Raw genomic sequence first — 25,717 nt, forward strand, 5'->3', positions numbered from 1 at the left:
TGTGATGCATATTTTTTAATTGTGAAAATTTTCAGAATTATTTTGAACACACCAACATGGGGTGTTTAGCTTTAAGTTTATTTAGTATTGCTTTGTTAATAATAAAGCAGTTCAAATGGCGGTTTCACAGTACAGTATAACAGAATTAAAATCGGCAACTGTTCCTATTTAATTGAAATGCACGATAGCCTGGCATATATTTAAAGTGCATTTAAGTCTTGGGGTCCGACTCCAATGTGGTCGGAAACAGCTCCGACCATCAGTCAGAGGCATTCCGAGCGCATCGTTCAGATTCCTTTCCAACTGACCATTTTGATGGGGTCGGTCGGAAATCATTTTAAACTCGATTTCCAAAGGGCTTGCGAAAGGCTCGGAGAGCACGGCTGCCGTTCAAAAATCCTCCATCAATCCCTTGGGCGACTCTTCCCAGCTGAGATATTATAAGGGAGGATTCCCACAGCCTTTATGATACAGAAAGGCCATGGAAATCCCACTTTGGGCCCCCCAGCAGTGTTCCCATAGGTGCAGGGCATCCGGATGGCGCCCCCTCATTGATCCCTGCACCCGGTGGCAGGCACCTTGAGCTGCCAGCCAAGGGGTGCGGGGATGAACTGCAGCTCAGCTCTTTACCATGAGAGCATGCATTACGTTCGGAATGCATGCTGCCATGGTAAATGATAGGAGTGTGAGCAAACAGTGTTCGGTTGCATCCTACTTCCTGGGTTCAGACCGACGACAGGAGGTTATTTGGTCCCAGTTCCCAAAAATGTCAGATGGACTCTGGTCCGTCCGACATCGGAAACACCCCCTAAAAGTAGATAAAAAGCAGGCTGTTGAAGGTAAAACATTTGGACATATTGGAACATCAAAAAAGGAGTTTAAAAGCTTAATGTGGAATCTAGGTGGTCATCAATGCAGAGTACTTTTCTAAATGGGAAGCAGAGTTCTTTAATATACCTATGTGTTAAGTCAGCAATTTTCAAATATACTTGAAGATCCATGACAGCCTCCCAAATCTTAGAGTGCATTTAAGACTTGGAGTGCAAAAAGCAAAAAACTGATCAGTGAGGGTAGTGCTTTAGGCATAATGCAACATCAAGGAGGGCGTTTAGAATCTTCGGGTGCAATTTATGCGGAAATGCTGTTCTTACTAGAAAATCCCTTAAAAATAATTAAAAGTAGCACATAGAGCTGCTTTGCATTACTTAGTGCCAAGGCGGCATTCCATGGGTGTGCCCATTCAATCACTCAAGGTTTTTGACATTAAACCCCACTTACTTCAAAAAGGTAGACATGGTTATTGTCAGAAATAGTGCCTATTTCAGGTAGACACTATGAAGGAGAATAGCTTTTTTTCTCCTTTATTTTCTGACTCTCCATGTGTGCTGCACTGTAATGGACACATACAATGTGGGGAAGGTTTTACAGTTAGTATAAGCCTAGTAGTTTCTACTGAAAGGGACTGAACACTTCCAGTACATAATCTATGCTAGACTCACAGAGACACCCATGCACTCTGGTGAAAAGATGAGTCCATGGCGCACAGATGCACATATCTTCACAGGGGTTAGGGAGAGGGGAGGAGTGTAAATATGGTGCTCTCCTGCTCACTGCATAGCACACCATTTACAGCTGTGGCACTGTGCTGCATACAAACTGGTAAATTTGGCCATTTGAGTATGAAGAAGAGGGCATGCTCTGAGCACCCTAAAACGGCTAATACACTATCAGAAATATCCAACATTCACCTCTCAATACTAGGCAGTATACAATGCTGGTCCCAACACCTTTTTACTGCAACTGAGACTCAGCATAAAAGACAAATGGATTTAAAGTTTTCTTTTTTTAGGTTTACTGTTGCTCCCCTGCACATCAGCCTGACCGGCATCGCCCATACAGCTGAGTGTGTGGTGATTCTAGGATAAAACAAACTACAAATTGGGTCCTTGGGAGGCCCACGCTGCTAGCTTGGTACCTGTGATCGTGTGGGGACTTATGCAATGAAGGTCCCTTCATTCATTTTGGGCTTGGCTTTGTGAGGAACACACACCCAAGATGGCAGAAAGTAACACAGGACTACATACTTGCAGTACCACAAAAACTAAATTAGGACTCAATCCTCCTTTTAACTCCATTAGGGGGCAATCATCTTGAAATGGTCTATTTTGTGGGTTTTTCTCTTCAAAGCCTGTACAGACTACACCTACCTACGAGCGGAGTCATAGACTTGAAGCTGTCTGCCTCTCTCTTCAATTTCATCCACAATCCACCCCAAACACTTGAAGAATTAACATTAAAAGAAGAAGGAACCTGCTGACCCAGCTATCCCTGATAGGGCATTCTTACTTCAAACAATGCCATAATCCCTGAACGGGAGCTCGACCTAGCGACCAATTGACAAACTATTTGCTAATTAAACTTAGGAGCCACCAAACACTAATTCTCCCCTATCCTGGATGGCCCACTGCTTTAGGATCTTCCCCTGCCCAATGCATAGCGCTTCAACATCCTAGTTGATAACCATCACTCAAGAATCTCTACATGAAGGCTCCCTCCACGCGAACACCTGAGCAAGGAAGATGTAAAACAAATACAAGACAACACCCCCACACAGCCACAGAAGCCCCCAACCCGACGCATCACATGATAAACACACTCCCAGCAATCTGCCTATGGAAGACACTTGGGTCACCACTACCCGCAGTCCAACGACCCCACAACCCACCAGCCCCGGCCAACACCTCCAAACTAACCTGCTCCTTATTTCTCCCTCTTTCAGCATTATGAACCCTGTGCAGGCAGTCATATTAACCAAACACCTTGCACATATAGAAAAATAACTCTAGACTCTCTGCTCACAGATCCCTATGCCCAATATATCCAATAACTGAAAACCTAACCTGTCTTCAAAGCTTACTTGACTTAATCACTCAGGTCATAAACAAAATCCTTATCAACTCAAAAACCTTCTCCATCCCCACACAACACTCACAACTCTCCCCCCAAAAAAAATCAATGAACCCTCACAGCTATCCAAATCCCAACTGTACAGCTGGTGCACCACCCTTCTCAACTACCAAAATCACAGACCAAAAAGACTGAGATGTGTTTGAGAGAGGCAATTAATCTTGCCAAAACATACAGCCTTAGGACAGCCCAGGCTCCCCCGTCTCTGACATTCAGGTGATCACCAGAATTGGCAGAGACATCAACCCACCAAGGATCACAAGATTACCTTTAATATGCACATCAATACTTTTGGGGACCCCCAAAAATCACACCACCAGCTGCAAGATAAACTTCATGCTAGTAAACTGTAGGTCAGGAATCAAGCATACAAAGGAGTTGGCTGATGCCATCCAGAACTACATCCTTGACACTGCATTTGTTACCAAAACCTGGCTCAAGGAATCACCCTATCTGATCATCGAGGTGGTGGCATAGTCATCATACATAAGTACAGCATCAAAATAGCTGAAAGTAAAACCTTCTCCTATTCAACATTCGAATAACTTCGCACCAACTTAGCATGAAAGGGCAACAAAGCAATGAAATGCCATCTCACCAGAAAATACTCCCACATGCATGGGAAAACTATCTGACCTATTAACACACTACTCCCTCTCAAACTCCAACAACATCATCCTATGTGACTTTAGTCTCCACTGGAATAATGATATAGACACATTAATACAGTCACTAAATAAACTCCTACTCATTAAAGATCTCACCCAACAATGCAGGGGACAAACTCACAACAAAGTCTCTATCTTAGATGCTATCATAGCCAAAAATGATATATTAAGCACCAAAAACATTCTCCCAATTGACTGGTAAGACCACCACATCATACTATTTAATATTAACCAAGCTGTTGTGCCACCTAACTGAGCTCAGAAGACCCATCAATGGTGCAGAAAACTCAATCCTATCCCTCTTTCTGACTTGGAAGGAAAAATATCACCCCTACTCCCGCCTAGCATAGAAAACCTCAATACGGATGAGCTCACTTCCCTCTACAACTCGAAAATGAAAACTGCCCTTGACCAACTGGCACCCTGAGACACAAAAGGATTCGAGATACCCTGTTGGGAGCCTAGTTCAACAAAGACCTCAACTTTGAAAAAAGACAAGTAAGAGCCACTGAATGGCTCTGGACAGCAAACTCATTCACAACCAACCTCTTCCAGCTCAGAAAAGAAAGTATGAACAACAAAAAAACACATCCTCAAAGGAAAAAAAAACACCTTCTTCCGGAACACTCTAGACAAAGCTAAAAACCACCCCAAAGGGCTCTTCAACATCCTCCGAAATCAATCCTCCAAACCTGCCTCTAAATTACAGTACAACAACCAAGACAAGTTCTTCAATGAGAAAATCACCAAAATGAAGCTCTCCCTAGACTATCGCCCACAAACTCAACCCAGCAAATCTCACCAACACAACCATAGCTCACGCCACAAGCTCTAAAACCGAGAATCCTCCTCATTAACCACAAAACTAATCCAATTCCCAAAACCTTCCTCAACACCCAAGAATTCGAAGGACTTCATACCTCTCACAGAAGAGCATATCTCCATTGTGATTGCCAAATCCAAACGCTCCCCCACTACGCACACCCACTACCTGCCTCCCTGGCTAAAAACCTTAACCTCACACATCTATGAAGTATGATCATTACCAGCTCACTGAACAATGGGCTGGTGCCTTATTACCTTAAACAAGGCCAAGTCACCCCCTGCTGATAAAACTTGATGCAGACCTGAAAGATCCTAACAACATTAGACCCATCACCAACCTTTCATTCCTAACAGAAATCCTAGAGAAATGCGTTCTCTCCCAAATCAACCAACACCTCGACTCCAACAACCTACTCGACTTCCACTAGTTAGGTCCCAGGAAGGGATGCAGCATTGAAACAGCTATACTGAATATAACATATGACTTCCACAACTCTCTTAACATAAAGAGATACTGCCTGCTCGTCCTTTTTGACCTTTCGGCCCCTTTTCATATGGTTGATCACGAGTTACTCCTAGATGTCTTACAAAAGCGTATTGAAGCTGATGCCACTGTTCTGAAATGGTTCTCTTAATTTCTTCATAACCAATTCCAGTTCATAAAAACAAACAACTCGATGTCCGACATCTTCCCCATAACCCAAGTTATCGCGCAAGGTACAGTCCTTTTGCTCACACTCTTCAAAATTTACATGGAACCCCCATTACCATTCTAAAACAAGCAAATATCTCTTATCACCAATATGCCAACGACACTCAGCCCTACCTAGAAATATCCTCTATTGACAGCATTCACATCTTAACTCCAAACTCACAAAACTGGCTATCATACAACTAACTCAAACTCAAAGAAAAAAATACTGAAATTCTTGTCTTCTCCAATCACAACTACCCCCCACAGATCCAAGAATGGGCAAGTAATATGGACCCCCTAAACTGCAAGCTTACTTTAGCCGACTCAGCTAAATCTTTAGGGATCTCTCTGGAGTTCAGACTAAACATGAGCTCTCACATAAGCTCCACTGAAAAGGGTGCTTTCTACAGCTTAAAACTCCTCAACGAAATGAAGCCTTTCCTGTCACTTAAAGATCTCAAAACCACAACGCAAGCTCTAGTTCTGTCCAGAATAGACTATGGAAATGCCACACCCGCTGGAGCACCCAAAGATCACGTAGCTCCATGAGAGTCACCCTAACTGCAGCATCAAGAATGGTCATAGGACCAAAGAAACACAACCACATCACCCCAGTGCTACAAAACTTAAAGTTGTTTCCAATCGAAGTGCGTTGTTGTTTCAAAACAGCCTGTTTACCACCCAGCTAAAATCACAAAAGAAGGAAAGCCAAGAAACCTAGGAAGTTCTCATACACTCCTCTCATCCTCCCCACAAGACACAAACTAAAACCCTCTACTGCTCCGTTTCTGGCAATGTCCCAGACATCTGGAATTCTCTCCCAGTACATATCAGAACTAACCCCGCCATCACGAGCTTCAAGAGAAAATTAAAAGAAATTCTCCACAACGGTCGTCTCTATTCCTCTAGACAATAGCCGCTCTACGTCACCTCTTAATCCCCCACTAATGATGGCTTAGCATTGCTGCAAAGCTTCTCGCTGTTCCAATCCCCAACTCCTCAATCGAAATTCACAACTCTGCCTGAACTGAACGTTTACTACATTATATCAAATTGGGAACTATCTAGCATCTCTGTTTATTAGTGTACCATGATTGTTTATGATTTTGTTGTGTTTGTTGTTCTCTCTCTCACACCCCTCGGGTCATGTCAGTGCTATATAAAACTCCTAAAATAAATAAATACATAAAAAAGTAAAGTAGCAAAAGTGGAGTCTGATCCGGTCTGTAAAGAAAGCATCACTCATGATTAACCAGAATGAAGCAGATTTAGTCACTACAGCTTTGTTTCAGCACTAGTTTACCCGTCGCGCGTTGCTGCGATCTCAGAAGAAAGGGAATTTAAGAAAACTTGTTATGATAACATTCAAAACATACATTGTGTCATTTTTATTCATTTTACTATGGAAAACATTTTAAAGTGTTGTTTTAATTCTGTTTATTTATTCGAGTGCTTGTGGATACACGGTATTTTTAGTTTTTCCGTCTGGTGCGTACACGAATAAATCAGAAGGTTTTCCGACGCGTGAGCTGGCCACATACAGTTGTCCATGTGAGAAGCATGGATTCTCCAAATCTAGTCCACACACTTGCAGCGATTGTCCTTGTGCTTTGTTGATGGTCATTGCAAAAGCGAGTCGCACCGGAAACTGTAAACGTTCAGTATTGGAAAGATTATGTGGGCCCTGGGGGGCCAGGGGCCGATATTTAACAAGTTTGAAAAAAAATAAAATTGCCAGAAACCTTTATGGGAGTGTACTCAACAACTTTGAACAATTTTTTTTACATTTTTTATTTTTTCTTATTTTTATTTTTTTTGCCAGAAACCTTCACGTTAGTGTACTCAACAAATTCCCAAAGTTTCATGCCGATCGGATGAATGGTGTAGTAATGCATAAAGGACAAACAGACAGACATACATTCGTTTTTATATATATACATTACCAGATTTTTAGATCGTAGTAAAATGCTTATTTATTTCAAGAAAAAATAAGTTGAATGCAGCAAGCAGAATCACACAGGAGCACTTAACAGAAATGACCCCAGACAATAAGCAGATGGAAATGATTCATGGACAGCATTCTGATCTCACTCATCCTTCTCCATCTTTAAAGTATGAACTTTACTTTTATGGGCTGGGGATGCAATTATTTGTGCCAGCAAGGGGTGACAAAATTCCAATTAAATCAGAGAGAGTATATATTTTGCCTGCAAACATGCTTTCAAGAAGTGCTCTGCAAATTTGGCGGCCTTTAGGTGAACACATGGCCTGCTTCCACATCACCAAAAGGGATCCTCCTGGAGGGTGGGGAGTGGAGAAGGACAAAATTACAATCTTAAGTAAATATATATGTGCCTCAGTACAGGTTAAGCTCAAGCGAAACAAAACAATAACATGCATTCTAATGGACAGATACAGTACACATTGAACAAGTTGCATTTTACATGTGTGCTTTTACACAGTATTTACAAAGTCACAAGACATGCACTGGTGTGTAACAGACATGAGCATAATACAGTCATTAATATATTAAAACCATCTACTGTTATGTCTCCTTTACATTTGTGGGAGGAAGAGTGCAATATTTTGAGTATTTATAAAGTTTATAGAATATCTAAGTTATACTCTTAAGAAGCAGGTAGTATCCCTTGAAAATTTCATAAGACTCCAAGGGAGGAGTTACCATTGTAACCATGTTTTTAATCAGGAAACAACCTTTACATCGCAATCATTAGACTGCTATGCCTTTACAATGTAATGCTGCTAGTACGCGTTATTAAATTGACTTGCAGTAGATGGCGGGCTAACATAAGAAATAGTATAAGTTACTATTTCACCACCGCTCGCAGCCTTTGGGGATAATTCTGTGGAACTTTGCATTTTTTAAAACGCTTTTAACTTGCTGCCTTGCTCCCTGCTTCCTGATCGACGAGGACCCAGGACACAAGCGGACGCTGCCGGGGCCGGGACTGCGAGACCCAGGGTGCCCAGCGCTTGAAGATCTTAGCGCACCTGGTGTCTCTTCCCGCCCCCAACCCTCCTATTTTTACGCAGTGGTGAGCGCGCACGCGGGACGCGCGCGGGACATAGCCCGGGGCTAAGCCCGGGCAAAGGGCGGGCCCTCTGAGGCCCTCCGAGGACCGAAAGGACTGGACTGGCCGCAACCCCTTGCAAGTGTCATAAGATTGTTGTTGTTGTCACTGATGAGCTACATTTTATATGGGATGTCATTGTTTAGTTTTTAGTATTACTGAGTGTACTAGTTTTATTGTAGTAATATTTAGCATTACAGGGGTTGTTAATTAAGTATCGGTCCTTTTACCAGCTGACTAGAGTCCCTCTTGATAGTTACTTGCTGGTGTAATACAATGTCATCACGTAAAACCAGAAGCCAGGCGGTGGCGGGGATAAAAAATATAAAAACCAAAAAACTTACTAATACCTTGGATAGTTTTATCCTTCGCACTAACACTCTAATTGATGAGGGTATTATATTGATGGAACGGAGGGTTTCTCAAGATTTGCTCCAGGCCAAAAGATCGTCATTGGGTAATATAGCCCTGGCTTGTACTCCGAATAAACATTTGCGTTTATCGGATACGCCCCATTCATCAACCACTCTTGTGACCCCTGCATTGACTATGGCCCAGCCTCAATGTATAAATGCATCTCCGGTATCTATATTACCAGTACCCACAATTGAGTCTGTCACCCTCACTACTCCCATGGTTACCTCAGCTATTATACATACAGACCCTCCAGAGTTAGAAGGGCTCCCTGTAGTAGGTACAATATCCTCCCTAAAATCTTCTGTCATAGAGGTGCTTTGTGATACCGTAGTCAATCAAAATACTTTACCTTGTATGGGGAATACAGTTGGTGTGGGAAATGGTTCACAGGAGGGAGGGATAAGTGTGAATGCCCCAGTTAATTCTGCTAGGCCACATCGAGTATCCCACCCCCTGCCCCTAGAGTTACCTGACGTAACTGCATCTGACACTAGCTTGGCTAGTATTCTTGATAATGGTAGTCCTGATGAATCTGTCGAGAGTGAAGAGGATGAGGATGCGCCCTTTTTTGATTCTCTAGCGGCCCTTATTAGGTCCTTGCTCTCGCCCCTGGAAGCTAGACTCCAGGGTATAGAACACCAACTCGGAATTATATCAAAGGAGCTGAATTGTAAGGGGGTAAAAGCAACCCAAGTAATCCAGAAGAATACACCCGGTACATCAGGAACCCCATTGCCATTGGTCAAGAATCCCTCAATAGCACCCATCCAACAAACTAAGACCTGTCCATCCGTTACTACTGTACAGAAGGTTGGTAAAGTGGTCACTAAACAAGCTTCTGCAGATGTTAACAAACCTCCGGAAAAAGCTAGTTCTACCGCTCCAAACGCTAACCCGCACCCACCCCCTGTGAAGACACCAAGGGTACGGCAGAATATTAGCTTACCGTCCGATGCCTGCCCATTTGTGATAGTGTTAACGGGTGTCCCTGAGCTTACCCCAGATATCTCTGAAACATTCTGGGGCCTTAAAAACAAAGTTTGTCACTGGTTGGATAGGAATTTCCCACCCCCTCCCAATATTAATAAAAATATCCTTATGGTAGAGAGAGCTCCATGGGTGGGAGAGAAAAAGAAACACCTCAAAGGAGATTGTGTGGTGATTACATTTGAAGACCCTTGTATTGTAGAGTTTATCTGCTCTGGGCATTGCCGTAACAATGACTCTGAGATCCTTGTCAAACCCTTGTCATACTTTTATATGCCCGCGGGGAAGCATGATAATAGATTGAGTTGGTTAAGGGCTACCCCACATGAAAATGGTTGGAGGAGATTTGAAATCCAAGGGAACCAATGTTCCAACAATTGGGGAGGTGCTGGAAACGGTGATTGGCAAGAAGTCCGAAGAGGAAGAGGTAGAACATATAATGGTGGAAATAGGCTTAAGGAGGGATGGTTGGGCCCACAGCTGGATTACCCCATTCAATGTTATAATCATTTCAATGGCCTGGAGGAAGTCGATTGACTTACTAACCAGCACATCGAGCGATTGGGTAGTCGGGTGGCGCATGTTTTACCTGGAGATCAAGTAAAACTTCCTGTAGATAGAGTGGCTATTGTAGACTCCATCAGTAAAGGTACAGTTATTATTGAACCCTTGGTTGTAGCCGGTAATTGTATGCAGGATATAGTTTCTACAGGTCAAATGGAACCTAAGGCCCCGGGTCCTCTTATTAATATTTTATCATGGAATATTGCAGGTTAAAAGAAAAATTTAGCAAATCCTGATTGGAACACTTTCATTAACAATTTTGATATTTGCATGTTTCAAGAAACGTGGTGCCTATCCCCCGAATACATGAATGGTTATTCTACCTTTTATGTTCCAGCTGTTTCATTGGGAAGAGGGCGCCCTTCTGGTGGGTTACATATCTGGGTGAAAACATCTTTGAACTGTAGTGTTACCCTTAATAAGTATGTTTCTAATGACATCTTGCACATTACTTTAAAGAACAGTGTAGGGGGCTATAGTTATGAAATCTTCTGTATTTACGCTAGAGGTCTCCAGGGAGGGCTCGCTTCCCCAATATTGGAATTGTTGGACGTGGAGTTATCAAACCTCCCGCCAAGATCTAAAATACTGGTCGGGGGAGATTTTAACTGCACGTTCGAACCTCTAGATGTAGAAGAAGTATTGGGTCCCAACGTAGTGGAAGGTAGACAAAGCATACCCCCGCTAAATCTTAGCCCAATTAAGAAATGGTCATCGAGAGTTATCCAGTTGAATGCCCTGGTGTTAGATTATAATCTTTGGGCTCTTAATGGCCGTACAGAGTCAGATCGCGCAGGAGCGATGACCTTTAATAGGTTGGGGTGCCCCTCTCGTATCGACTACATCCTCTTAGATGAATATTCCTGGCCCGATCTAATTGACATGGTGGTTAGGGAGTCCTCCTATAGCGACCACAACCCCTTATGTATGAAGCTTAAGTGGGTACGTGGCCGAGATCCCAGTCGGGTAACTGAGATGATAACTAAAGAAGTCTTCCTTGTAAATAACAATCGGAAGCTAAAATGGAATGTCGTCAAATGTGATGAGGGGAAGCTTCAAAATATTAAGGATTTAGTATCTCAAGAAACTAGTAGATTGACAGCTCTAGCCTTCTCCTCAGTTAATGTAGTTGGTCCCAGTTTGTCGGTCTCCTATAGTAATTTAATAAGTAAATTAGGAGCCCACTTTTGTAAGAAGCCAATGGCAAAACCCCGATTTAATGGTATTAAACCCATAAGTAATCCATGGTACACGAGTAATTGTAGAACCAAAAGGAAAGCAATTACTAAAGCTATACGAAGCAAGGATCCTGTGGCCGTACGGGCGCCCAGGAAAGATTACTCAAGTAGTATAAAATCTGCAAAAAGAGATTGGGAGGAAGAGCATTGGCAACAGCTGAAGGAAGCAGCATGTGGGAAAAATGCTGTTATTTTTTGGAAATTAATTAACGCTCTAGATAGCAAGGGAGCAGGACCCATTTTAAATCATATTACGGATCAGGAATGGTATTCCCATTTTTTAAAATTGTACTGCGAGGATAGCTTGGATAGCTCTATATCAACATCAGCTACTATCCCCGAAAGTATGCCTTGTGGGAATTTGACTCACAATATAGACTCATTTTCCCAGAGAGAAGTATTAGATGCTATCTCTAAATTATTGCACGGGAAGGCCCCAGGCCAAGATGGCCTCCCAGGGGACATGTTAAAATACGAACCAAATGTGTGGGCTAAGTATATATCGTGCCTGATGAATCTGATCCAGGCCGGTCACCCTGTTCCTGATTCCTGGAAAGGTGCCGAGGTGATAACTATTTATAAAAAGGGCGAAAGGGATGACCCCTCCAATTACAGACCGATAAGTCTGATAGACATTATTCAGAAGGTGGTTGGTAGGGTGATCATAAACCGCACAGAATCTTGGCTTGTGGATAAAGGCCTTTTGTCCCATTTCCAGACCGGGTTCAGAAGCAATATAGGTGCAATAGATCAGGTCTTCAGATTCTGTGCAGTCTGTTGGAAGTCAGTGTTAATTACTAAGGGCAGTCTATACCTGGCTTTTATAGACTTGGAGACAGCATTTGACGTCATTCCACGGACTAAGCTCTGGTCGGTCCTTTCCGATATGGGTTTTCCTAGTTACCTCCTACAATTTATTATTAAACTCCATGAGGGGAACTATGCTAGGATCCGTTGGGGATCCCAGGGCCAACTGACTGAGAAGATTCCGGTAAATAGGGGAGTGAGACAAGGGTGTGTGATGGCCCCAACCTTGTTCTCCCTCTTTATCAATGGGGTGGTAGATCATTTGAGGGAGGACCCTGCTGATGCCCCCGTCCTTGCAGGAGAGAAAACACCCACTCTCCTCTTTGCCGATGATACCCTTCTCATGTCTAAATCCCCCATGGGTTTGCAAAAACTGCTCGATCGTTTTTGGAGCTTTTGTAAAGATAGGGGGTTGTCAATAAATACTTCGAAAACAAAGTTGATGGTGCTAACCTCTAAAAAGAAACACAGGAAGGTAAAACTCTTGTTGAATGGCACCTCGCTGGAGGTGGTAGAAGAATTTGATTACCTCGGAGCAAGACTTTGTAATAAGCTGAGTTGGTCTGCCCATATCGCTAAAATGGTTTTAAACCTCAAAAGGGTTGCAGGAGTAATTCTTAAGAACCAGCGACGATCCATTAGTAGACCCATAGCCCCTACCCTGGCAGTTTATGAAGGGAAAGCATTGGCAGCGGCAGTTTATGGTTCAGAACTTTGGGGGGCGGAAAATACAAAAGCCTTAGTAGTGGCGGAAAATAAGTTCATTAGAGACATGGTTTCGCTACCTTTATCGTCCCCCTTGAAACCTTTATTTCTAGACCTGGGTAAAAAATCGATAGTTGATCTGGTGCAAATTCGCCCCCTGTTATTTTGGGTTCGTCTTAGAAGGACCCCAGAACTTTTTAACTATGCCAAGGTTTTGGATGAGCTGATTAGTTTGAATATATCCAATAAAATTAAATGGCTGAACAATTTAAAGAGGCTTGTGAAATCTATAGGTCTGGAGGAGAGTTGGATTTCACAAATGCCACCCCCAAAATCAATTGTTAAAAAACTTTATTGGGATTGGGTTGTTGCAAAAGAACTCAGGAATCCAAACTGGGGCCATATAACTAGTACCTTCCTTGACCACAAGCCTCTTAGAAAGTTAGAGCCTTTTTTGGACTATATCCAGGTCCCTCACGATAGATCACTGTTTCTGAAATTCAGATATGGTATTTTACCCCTTAACACATTCAAAGAAGGCTGGAAGGGATATAGAGGAACAGCGATTAAATGCCCAGGTTGTCCCTGCCCGAAAGAATCATTGGGCCACTTCCTATTTGCATGTGTAGCTTACAAAAAACCAAGAGATAGGTGGTTGAAACCTGTTTGTAGGAATTTAGGGGTGAGGGAACATAGATTAGCCATGCGTATCATTCAAACCAATGTCATTTCAATGTATATGGTCTGCGGGGTGGCTAAATATGTGGCGAATGCTTGGTTCATCAGGTCAAAACTTTTGCCCATTGTCTGAATTATTTTTATGTATAGCTTATTTGGATACTGTATATTGTACTTTTATGAAACTTGTTTCGAATAAAGTAATTTCAATTCATAAGTTACTATTTCACCACCTTCCCTGCTGTTGCGTAGGCTAGAGTTGGAATAGTAAATTTACAACGCCATCTACTGGACATCGATGTAATGACTTGCATAGTAATGGCATTGCGTTGTTATGGAACGCAATGTATTTGCATGCGTTGTAGCATGATATATTCGTTTGATCGTCAGAATAACATTGACAAAGATATTGTCCAAACAGCACATTGCCTCTTAAATGTCATATACAAAATACCATCTCATTAATTGCATAGCTTCTATTACATTAGAGTAGGGAAATTTCTGTTCTGGTTCCGTATGGTTTGTCCGAAGAGGTTTAGAAAAATGTTCAAGCTAAAGCTGAATAAAGCATTTTTGTTCACTCACAGCCTCATCTATACTTTGCTGTGGTGCTGTAGAAAAAGGGAAAACATGGGAATAGAGTGACTTGACGCTCTCTCCTATTGTTTAAAACTTTTACCCACCAGCTTAACAAAGGTGGATGAATCTGTATTTAAAACGTAGGACTTCAGTGGAATGTTGGGAAAAACTGGGGTAAAAATAAGGTTTATTATGCTGCTTTCTTAATTATACCTTTTTGTCTGAACAAACGTTTAGGGAGTCCTCCTTTTGTGATAGGAAAAGGTGTGGGGAGCAATTGCAACTCCATCAGGACTGAGTTGCATAGCTGCCAAGGTTTCAGACTGCTATGTGTGACATTTTCATAATTTCAGTGTAATTATGAGTGACATTTCAACGACTATGAGTGACACTTTCCCGCAAGAAAACTCAAGCAGTAAAGACGAGAAAACATATAAATATCAGCAATTACACCCATTAAAACTGCTGCAACTCAACAGAAATGGAAGGGCACTAACCTAGTGCTTTTGTAAACTGATTGTAGTTTTGGGAATATGCAGTGCATCATTAGGACAGTCATGTGCTTTCAACAGGGATATTGAACCCCTCCGGAGAAGCGGTAATTTAATAATACTACGGGGCAGATTTACTACTTCTGGCGCATCTCTGCTAATCAGCAGGGATGCGCCAGAAGAGTTGCAACGCAATTTCCCACCCGTGCGCCACCACTGATGCACCGTATTTACAATACGGTGCACCGTGGTGCACGGATGGGCAGATGCGTGTCGCATCCCCCCGCGGAAAGGCGGCGCATTGCTGGAATTGTGATGCAAGCGCGACGCAGCTCCAGCAAGGTTCGGGGTGCCCCTATCCCTAACATGCTTTGTCAATCCTTACACCTGCTTCGAACAGGCGCAGGGTTTTCACGCAGCATGGCCGTAAAAGTGGCTGAGTGAAATCTTGTAGATTTCACTCAGCCACTTTTCGGAGGCATTTGCTGTGCTGGAACGCCCGTGTGCAGGAGCGCCTGATGGAGCGAGATAGAAAACAGAAATCTGTTTAAACTTGTGAAGTCACACTTCCATAAATAAATTAATAATACTAACAATTTGTGCTGTGTGTGTGCTAAATCAATCTAGTTTAAAGTTGCATTTTCACAGAACACGCGGGAAATTAACATGTGTGCTCATAAATGTGCATTATGTTGCATTCTTATGTATGTGGAAAATAATAAATTAATCTTGTCTATTGTCATGTCATAACTAATAGCAGCTGTTTTTAAAATAATGGCATGTGCTTATTTTGCTTTCCTTGTCTATGTGATGTCATTTCTACTATTCTAGGTGCACATAAGGTTTTATGGATTCATGAAGACTGGTAGATATAAAATGCTGCTTTATTTGTGCTTTACTGCTAGGTAATTTAGACTAATGGGTTAATTATTAGCAATGATGGGAGGCAACAGAACAAACTGTATTTCTTTCATTAATTATTCTTTTTGTTTGTTTATATAATAGTTTTACAAGTGAAGCTTAGAGATGGCTGCAGAAAAATAGTACACTTTTAAAAGTGGCGCAGGAGAGGTGGCGCAGAAAATTGATGCTCTTTGAAAAGAGGCCTATCGATGAAAATGGCTCAAGTGAAAATAATTCTGAAAGGATGGAAAAAGCCTCTGAGCTTTTATTTTGAAAGGTTTTGGAATGAACTGCTAAAAAGATGACTCTTTGGAGAAATTTGCTAACGTTTGCTAACGTGCCACGGGAGTTCAGAGCTGACAGGCTCAAGGTTGAAAGGAAGAATCGTGCTTTCGCTACAAAATGTAGCAGCCTAAGGAAGAGCTGCCAAGACTTCTACATGAACAATGAACTAGTGAATTTGCCCGGGCATGTAAGAAGGAGGTGTCACAGTTTACTGTGGCACGAGGTGGCTCAGCCAATGGAGAACTAGAATTCGTCTGCTGGAATGTGAAAAATAGTTAGCTCAGCTTAATTTAGGGTACAAGAATGGGTTCAGAGAACAGATAGTTGGCTTACGCTCGAGAAATTCTGGAGGACGTGTTATGCTGATGGACTTTACACGTGAGGAAAGGAGTTTTTTATTAATTACTTTATTACTAGGTGATGAGGGTAGAGACAGAGAGATAGTTAGGATTTTGGAAATGCTTAAATTTACTTATTCCTGCTAATGAATAATGATTCTTGATTTATGCTCTTTTTATTAATTCTGAATGAATCTTTCTTTATGGCATTTTCTAATGCTTGCTTAATAAAATACCAAAACCTAAGTTTTTCTAGATGTGTTTAAATAAACTTTCTGAAATGACAAGCTGGTCTTGATTATTGTAGATAGTTTTAAACAACATATTTAGATCTTATCGCCTCATGATTCAGTCGCTCTATTGTTGATATGGGCCTAGTGTTGTAGTGTAAGTTGTGTGGTAGTAGATAGTGTCATTTGTGCAATATTTTGGTAAGAGCGCTGGATCAATTTCATGGTAGCCATCGGACGGTTTATATATGTTGTTTTTGACATACATGTTACATGCATGAGACATATATGTTGGTAAATTCATAGGATTAAATTTTAACACTTTTTGAGTTTGTTTTGTTTTGTGCTATATGTGAGTTGTACCGGTACAGTTTGTGTGATGAGAAGGCAGTCACACAAGATGTTTGTTCTGCTTCAGAAGTGATATCGCCGTGTATCACAAGTGGTATCGCCGTGTACCACGAGTGTTGTCGCCGTGCAACACAGTGTTGTCGCCGTGCAACACAGTTTTAGGGCTAGGTGTGAATCTTGTATAGTGAGGATTTTCTAAGAAATTAGAGCAGCATGAGAATAGGGACAAAGCGCCTGTTGTAAAACTCACTGTGATAAGAGTATTAGTTATATTCGAGCTTGAGTGAAGGGTAGGGTAATGTCGGTGCATGATTATCTATAAACAGGTGAGAGTCCTGTAGGGGTACATGTTTTATATCTATAAACAGGTGAGAGTCCTGTACGGATAACGTCGTTATTTTGCTAACGGTGCATGATATCTATAAACAGGTGAGAGTCCTGTAGGCGTTTCATGTGTGTTTGAATTTAGGGATTTTTCCGTGTGAAAGTGCGCGATTGTTTTGTAAGGTATGTTCAAGTGGAACTTTCGAACAGTCACTTAGTTGTGCGTTCAGAGGGAAATGAGTTCATATTTTACTTGTTAGAAGGGTAGAGTAAAAAGATTACTGTACGGGCAAATGAAAAATATTCTATGGGAATAGCGCCTTATATTCCGAGAATGAGAATACTTGAATGCATGTAAAACTATCCTAATTAGAAGAAGCAGGCAGATGAGTTTGTTTTATGTATTCACTAAATTGTACCAAAAGTAAGGTACTTAGGAAAGTTCAGGATAAAGTCTGTACCATTCTAAGACTTTTTAAGATGTTGTGCAGTGTTTAAATACACTTAAAAGCATTGCACGCTATTTAAATCAATTTAAAAAGTGCCCTGATCGAAAATTGTAAGGGAGGGGCTGTTTTAGGAGTGAGAGCGTGTGGGGAGAGCCTGCAGCTGCAGCTGCTGCATACGTCATAGCCCTGCCGCGCTCTGGTTGGTAGAACTGTCTGGAGCGTCATCATTGAGTAGTGCTCTGATTGGTTCAGGTTTCCCGGAGTGTCAGAGCAATACAGAGCTTTTATTTGCTGAGGCGTGATTAATGCTCGAAATTTTGTTTATTTTACAAGTGTTCCCTTTTTATTTCTATCCTCCTCTCGTAGATCGCGCTATTGATTGTATATCACAGCTGATTTATGCTAGCGAGCGTTGTACTATCTTAAAGTAAAGCATAGCGTTGTGGGCTCATTGGGTTATAACTATAAATATCCCTGTCTTTCAAATTCGGTTGCTAGATGCGCGCAAAAGTCTAAAAACAAAGTTAATGTGTGCCGAGTATTTTGTGAAGGAGGGGGGCTGCTAAGGAACGAGGGAGAGAGAGCAGCTGCAGCGGCTGCCGCCGCGCTCCTATTGGATTAGGACGCCGTCGCGTCATAGGCAGAGCCGCGCTCTGATTGGGCGAGGCTCCGTGACATTGGGGCAAAGTAAGCGCTCTATTGGCTGGGAGCTCCGGCGAGTCACAGCGAGGCTGCGCTGTGATTAACTGAGGCATTGCTGCTAGTACTGTTTGCTGAGTTATTACTGAAATATTTTAACTTATCTCTGCTTTGGTTCCCTTCGCCGCGCTATCGTTTTTGTGTCACAGCTGATGTGTGACGAGCGCGAGAGAGACTGCACTAGCAGCAGCGTACGTTTCAGCTACAGCAGCGCTGAAATTAACTGAATAACGCGAAAGCTGCGTTCTGATTGGCCGAGGTGTTTGTGATGTCACAGCAAAGTCGCGCTGTGATTGGCTGAAGCGCAATTGTGGTTTTTACATTTTGTGAGTGTTCCCAAAATGATTTCTGTCCTAGTTTCAGTCGCGCAAATTAGTTTATAAAAGAAAAGAAGTGTGTCACAGCTGAATTGTTGCATGACACAGCTGATTTGTGTATAGCCACCGGCGAGTGTTGCATGCTATGTTAGAGCTGGTGCCTCATTGATGTGAATCGATGTGCTCCTCATTTCAAGTTTGGTGAGCTAATTTCATAAAGGAGAGACTGCAAGTGTGCTAGTGCCCTTCGTTTTAAAATAAAATTGAAAGAACACGTCCCTCTTATAATAATAAGACTGAGCCTTAAAGCCTGTGACTGTCTCAGTTTCTGATGTAGCGCTCGCGTTCTGAGAGCTTAGTGCCTGGCAAAATTTCAGTCCTGAGGCAATTATTTCGGGAACAGGGTAGTGTTTGGTTCAATTAGACAGGTGTTACCAGATGCCCTGTCAGTGAAGCTCATGTGCGCAACAAAGCTTATCTGAAATCTGTCATCGTGCTGTGTAGAAAAAGAACAAGCCTGGTGTTACATTAATTAATTGAAATAAATGCTGTGTTATTGTGCGCAGCCAAGCGTTTAAACATTGTATTCAGCCGAGTGTGGAGAGAGGCTCGTGCTGAAATATATGCTTAAGGAAAGCTTTGATGAAACATCTTCTGAGCTATAATTAGAAAATATAGATCGCATGGTTTCTTTATCTTTTAAAAGTGCTTGTTACAGCTGACTCGTTTTGCAGCAGCCAGCAAGTGTTGTGACATAATTGGAATTAGTGATTTATGGGGTTTAAAGGGTGTGTGGGTTAGAAGAAAGCAGATTTAAGCTAAAATTATTGTTAAAAGGGTCTAAAGGTTTTTGTAGCAAAACATTTTATTTAAATTAAAAGCAATTAGATTAGGTTTTCTTTTTTTCACAGGTGTTGATGCAGAAGGTGTGTAAGTGCAAATAAATACAATTTAAAAATAGCTAATTACATTTAGGTGTTTTGTTGTTGCAAATTAAATATTATATTGTGTTTTTGCAAATTCATGTTTTCTTTCCAGGTTTATAAAAAATTAGTGATACAGGTAAATTAGGAGATATATTAAATTGACCAAATTATAAGATTATTCTACACCTGATAGTGTTAAATTAATTAATTAATTGATCAGCAAATACTGCAAGGCAAATTTAGAGAGTACATTTACCAAATTAATTAAAGAAAATGTCTTACTTGTATAAGAAAATGAAAAGGGTTGTTGCTAAATGTGAGAGTAAATTGATGATTCCCAAATTAGCGAAAATAAACAATAAAGGTATCAGAGTAGAAAATATTGATCAGTGTAAAATTGATGTTGTAAATATGGATCAGAACAGAAATTCAAGAAGACCCCCAGAGCAGATTGATGTAACGCCAAAAGTCCAAGATCAGATTGACATAATGTCAGCTCAAACTTCTTCTAAAAGTGATGTAACAGAAAAGCATGATGAAATGCCTAGTACTTCTGGAATTAATATTCCTGATTATGTAAATTCATCAAATGATTTGATACAGTCCATGAAATATATGGAAACAGTGACAGTCCATGTGCTTGAAGAAGATGAAATTAGTTCCACAGTTTTAAACGTCCCAATTAATTCTGAAATTCAAAAATTTAGTGAAAAAGTTTATTCTATTGTACTTGAAATTGAACTAGTAGGGATTACAACTCAGCAAGAAACAGAGGTGACTTCAGTTCTGGTAAGTGAGAAGTCTGACATTGACCTAATTGAATTGACACAGCCTGATGAGTCAAAATTATGGTCAAAGAGAAAGGAGATTGAAATAAATGAGCTGAATGAACAGCTACAAATACAGCGACAGGTAATGATTCAGCAGAATGACAAGGCTTCATTGCCATTGCAAATTTTTGTTAATGAACAGACAGAGAAAACAGATACAGGATTAAATATAGAACAAGAAAACAGTCCACAAAGAATAGATGTACTTCCAGTATTTTGGAATGAAAATGATGTTCTTTTGAGTGAAGACATCAAAGTAAAGGACGCAATTGATCAACAGATTAAAACATTGACTTCTGCAAGTTCACTTATCAGAAATGCAAATTTAATTAAAAGGTTGATTGATGATATTCAATTGGCAGAAAGGTTTGCTGTTGTGATATGTGCAGCATACAAAATGAATGATGAACATGCTTTGAGTTCACTAATACTAACAGCTGTAGTTGAAACATGGCAGGTAGTCAAAGATTTACAAGATGAAGTAACTCATGAGGAGAATAACATATGGTTGAGAAACACATGGTTGAGAACAGATTTTAGACAGCGAGATGAGGATGAGATTGGGATACACAAAGATGACAGAGTAGTTTTGCTAAATAGCATGATTACTGACATGGACAGAATGTACCATAAAATTGCAGAATTTCTTTACCAGAGGTGTCTGACTTACCAGCAAGTGAACACAATTAAGAGAACAATTGTGAGATTGGAAACAGAATTACAGGAGAGTGGTTCATTGACCAGATTACAAATGGATTTCTGTGAGATGGCACTGCATGACAAACTGTGTTACATTTTTGTGATTTTCTGTTTGATTACAAAATGGGTTGAAACATTTCAGATGCGACATAATGATGAAATTACTGCTGAAAAGTTATCAGATGGCAAAAGACATATTGAAAACAGATTGCTCCATTGTACAGATAGAACAGAAATTTCAGATGTTGAGGAACATGAGAATGTTACTATAAAAGACAGAGATGCAAAAATGTGCCTAGCTGCAGGTATAAAGTGGACAGATGTCCTTCCACTTGTTTTGATGTTTCTGAGAAACACTACTGATAAAAAGACAGATTTAAGTCCACGTAATATTGTGATGGACAAGGTCATGAGACAGATATTCATACCAGAGAAAAGAATGATGACTATCAATGATAGCATCAATTTGGAGAACTGCAGGAATTTATCAGATGAAATGATCTCTGTGTTTGATGAAGATGAAACTGAAGTACAAACAAGAGAAAAAGAGCAAGTACTTGATCTGTTACCAGGAAAAAGGATCAGGAAAAAGGTTCGTCTAAAAAGAAATTCTCTAGTGCCAAGGTGGCAGAAAAGGAGGTCAGTCAGTCTTGTCACAACAAATGCAGTGAAGTGCAAAATACTGAAGAGGTGGATTGACACTGGCCATACTTTTTGTGTATCTACACCTGAAAATCCTGATGAGAATAGTGTCACAACTGCTGATTCAGACTCTGAAGAAGAGCCTGAAGAGAATCCAGATCTTGAAGATCGACAGGTTGGTCGATATCTGGAGAACATGAAAAGAAAACAAGCCTTGATTGAAGAAGACTTGAAAGTTGTAACTGAAGACTCAGAAAATGATGAAAATCTGCCAGAAAAAGAAGCAGAAGAAGAATGTGATCAGATTGTGATTCAAGACCAGGAGAGTATTGAAAAGCAGAAAAGAAGCTCTAAAAGCAGGAACAGGAATTCTGAAACTGGGAAGCTGAAGGTAATGGAAGAAGAAGATGAATTGCCAAGTACCAGCTATAAAGATGATGTTCCGAACGGAGTGAAGCTGCTGAGTAAAGAAGTACCTGAGTCCAGAATGAAAATGTCTGACACTGAAACTGATGAGAGTGATGAGGATTCTCAAATAAGAAAATTCAGAAAAGGAGCTTGGAGAACAGAATGTAATGTGACCAAGCAAAAGAAGAAATTACCAAGAAAAAGTGATAACTGGCCAGAAGAAAATGAAGGCCTAAAATTCAAATTGAGATACAGACCAAAGGAACAGATTGATGAGATATCAAGTCAAAAAGATTCTGAAAAGAAAAGTGAGGCAGGAAAGAAAATAGAAGTGATACCTGTAATGGAGGTAAATAGTCACAGTCAGAAAGAGATTGAAAACAAAAGTGACAATGATTGAAGTACATACCTGTTAAATTTTTAGGTTTTCTGTTTTTGGCATAAGGCTGAAGAAAATGTGTTAGGTGACACAAGGTTGAAGAAATTCTGTTAGCTGAAAAAAATTAATTTGTGACATTAGGTCGAAGAAAAAGTGTTAGAAGGTTTAAAGAGTATATAAAAAAAAAAAAAAAATGAAAAAGGGGGGTGTTAGAAATTTTTAGAAAATTTAGACAAAATTTTAAAATTTTTGTTTTATTTTTCTTTGCAAGCTTAATGAAAATACATTTAACAAGCTCAAGATGCTTAATTTTAAATAAATGTTGTAAGATGTTCCTGATATATATGCTCCTAATAATTCTGCTTTGGTTAATATAGGTTATTGTTCTTTTAGAAATTAACAAGGAGAAGTTGAAGGTTAATATGACAAGCAAGATACTGACACTTTATTAGTTATAGTTTTTGCAACACTTTTATTGAAGCTCAGTTGTATGTTACACAAGAGAAAGAAATAGAACTAGAGGGGTTTCTTAATACTCAATATGAGAATTGTAGATAAACTGATGAGATAAGTCTTTAGAAATACTAACACAGGTGAAATTGAATCATGTTCATCTTAGATAAAATTTTTGCTAAAATTTTGGGTGGTGGTGTGGTGATTTGTTAATCACCAGATGAGGGAGTTGATGGAGCGAGATAGAAAACAGAAATCTGTTTAAACTTGTGAAGTCACACTTCCATAAATAAATTAATAATACTAACAATTTGTGCTGTGTGTGTGCTAAATCAATCTAGTTTAAAGTTGCATTTTCACAGAACACGCGGGAAATTAACATGTGTGCTCATAAATGTGCATTATGTTGCATTCTTATGTATGTGGAAAATAATAAATTAATCTTGTCTATTGTCATGTCATAACTAATAGCAGCTGTTTTTAAAATAATGGCATGTGCTTATTTTGCTTTCCTTGTCTATGTGATGTCATTTCTACTATTCTAGGTGCACATAAGGTTTTATGGATTCATGAAGACTGGTAGATATAAAATGCCGCTTTATTTGTGCTTTACTGCTAGGTAATTTAGACTAATGGGTTAATTATTAGCAATGATGGGAGGCAACAGAACAAACTGTATTTCTTTCATTAATTATTCTTTTTGTTTGTTTATATAATAGTTTTACAAGTGAAGCTTAGAGATAGCTGCAGAAAAATAGTACACTTTTAAAAGTGGCGCAGGAGAGGTGGCGCAGAAAATTGACGCTCTTTGAAAAGAGGCCTATTGATGAAAATGGCTCAAGTGAAAATAATTCTGAAAGGATGGAAAAAGCCTCTGAGCTTTTATTTTGAAAGGTTTTGGAATGAACTGCTAAAAAGATGACTCTTTGGAGAAATTTGCTAACGTTTGCTAACGTGCCACGGGAGTTCAGAGCTGACAGGCTCAAGGTTGAAAGGAAGAATCGTGCTTTCGCTACAAAATGTAGCAGCCTAAGGAAGAGCTGCCAAGACTTCTACATGAACAATGAACTAGTGAATTTGCCCGGGCATGTAAGAAGGAGGTGTCACAGTTTACTGTGGCACGAGGTGGCTCAGCCAATGGAGAACTAGAATTCGTCTGCTGGAATGTGAAAAATAGTTAGCTCAGCTTAATTTAGGGTATAAGAATGGGTTCAGAGAACAGATAGTTGGCTTACGCTCGAGAAATTCTGGAGGACGTGTTATGCTGATGGACTTTACACGTGAGGAAAGGAGTTTTTTATTAATTACTTTATTACTAGGTGATGAGGGTAGAGACAGAGAGATAGTTAGGATTTTGGAAATGCTTAAATTTACTTATTCCTGCTAATGAATAATGATTCTTGACTTATGCTCTTTTTATTAATTCTGAATGAATCTTTCTTTATGACATTTTCTAATGCTTGCTTAATAAAATACCAAAACCTAAGTTTTTCTAGATGTGTTTAAATAAACTTTCTGAAATGACAAGCTGGTCTTGATTATTGTAGATAGTTTTAAACAACATATTTAGATCTTATCGCCTCATGATTCAGTCGCTCTATTGTTGATATGGGCCTAGTGTTGTAGTGTAAGTTGTGTGGTAGTAGATAGTGTCATTTGTGCAATATTTTGGTGAGAGCGCTGGATCACGCCCACATGTGGCGCAGGGCTTTACAATGTGACGCATCTCCGTAGATGCGTCACGTTGTAAACAGCCCGGAGCATGGCGCTGGCTTTGCGCTGCTACTGAGTCACAAACGTGATGCAACGGTGGTGCAAATCTAGCGTAAGGCTCTTGTAAATTTGCCGCATCGTCTCTAATGAAGTCACAACACTACACTGTTGGCCCTAGGTGGGGATTTATTTTTTAAATGCATCTGCCAATGTCTTCGAGAAGCGTCCCTATGAGTCTGTCTGTCACATTCAATGACTCAGCCCACTGCATACACTCAGCTGCTGTACAGTAGCAAAGTCAGTCTGTCCCCAGTCACGACCATGGAGATTCCTGGCATGTGTTCGTGGGGGTACTAGCATTGCCAGGCCATAGCAACAATTACTGGGGGCCAGGGCTGGGGCACATGCTGAGGGAGGCAGATATCCTGTGCATTTTTGTGATGCCCCAGAGTGCCTTTCAAGTTCAACAGCATGCTATTATGTCTGTGTAGCTGTGAGCAGTGTGTACAACCAAAGTATGCAATATTATATATTAATTCATTCAAGCATGCATAAGTTCTACCACTTATCTCATCATCATTTGTACAACACTGTGTTCGATGATGAGCAGAATGGCTTAGAAACATGAAGCTTTTTTAAACACAAGCCCATGAACAGCAACAACGTACATAGGGAAGCAAGAAACTATGAAATTGTAATACATACTATCTTATCGGGGAAGCGAACAGCTACTTCATAACAGCCAGAAAGCGACCTGCTCTCATGTAAGGACGTCCTTCTCTTTCCTGCTCATCATCATCAAAATCCCACCGGAAGAGGAGAGACACACAGGCCCTGACTGGCCATAGCGGTCCTGTACCAAAATCGGACGAAAACCGGCCCCGGCAAAGAGCTCGGCCGCACCCCGAACCCCTGGTTCCCAGTCATGCTCTGGAGACACACCCGACAGGACAGAGGGCCAGAGCATCACTTAGGGGGAGCTTCTTGGCACAGCGCCCCATCATATTTTAATGCTGAAGTCACACCGAGTCACAGCAAATTGAGTGTAAATCTGCCCCG

At 40.7% G+C, this 25,717-nt stretch overlaps 1 pseudogene across 1 annotated transcript in view; it reads right to left on the reverse strand.

Annotated features, from left to right (window-relative positions):
* Window positions 1–6,718: 6,718 nt before the first annotated feature.
* The window catches only part of LOC144764023 (protein LEG1 homolog), a 158,236-nt pseudogene continuing 139,237 nt past the window's right edge, over window positions 6,719–25,717 (reverse strand). Inside the window, exon 6 of the transcript XR_013596297.1 lies at window positions 6,719–7,451. The product of XR_013596297.1 is annotated as a protein LEG1 homolog (transcript). The remainder of the gene's footprint in view (window positions 7,452–25,717) is intronic.

The sequence above is a fragment of the Lissotriton helveticus genome, chromosome 6, assembly GCF_964261635.1.
Source record: "Lissotriton helveticus chromosome 6, aLisHel1.1, whole genome shotgun sequence".
Taxonomy (NCBI): Eukaryota; Metazoa; Chordata; class Amphibia; order Caudata; family Salamandridae; genus Lissotriton; species Lissotriton helveticus.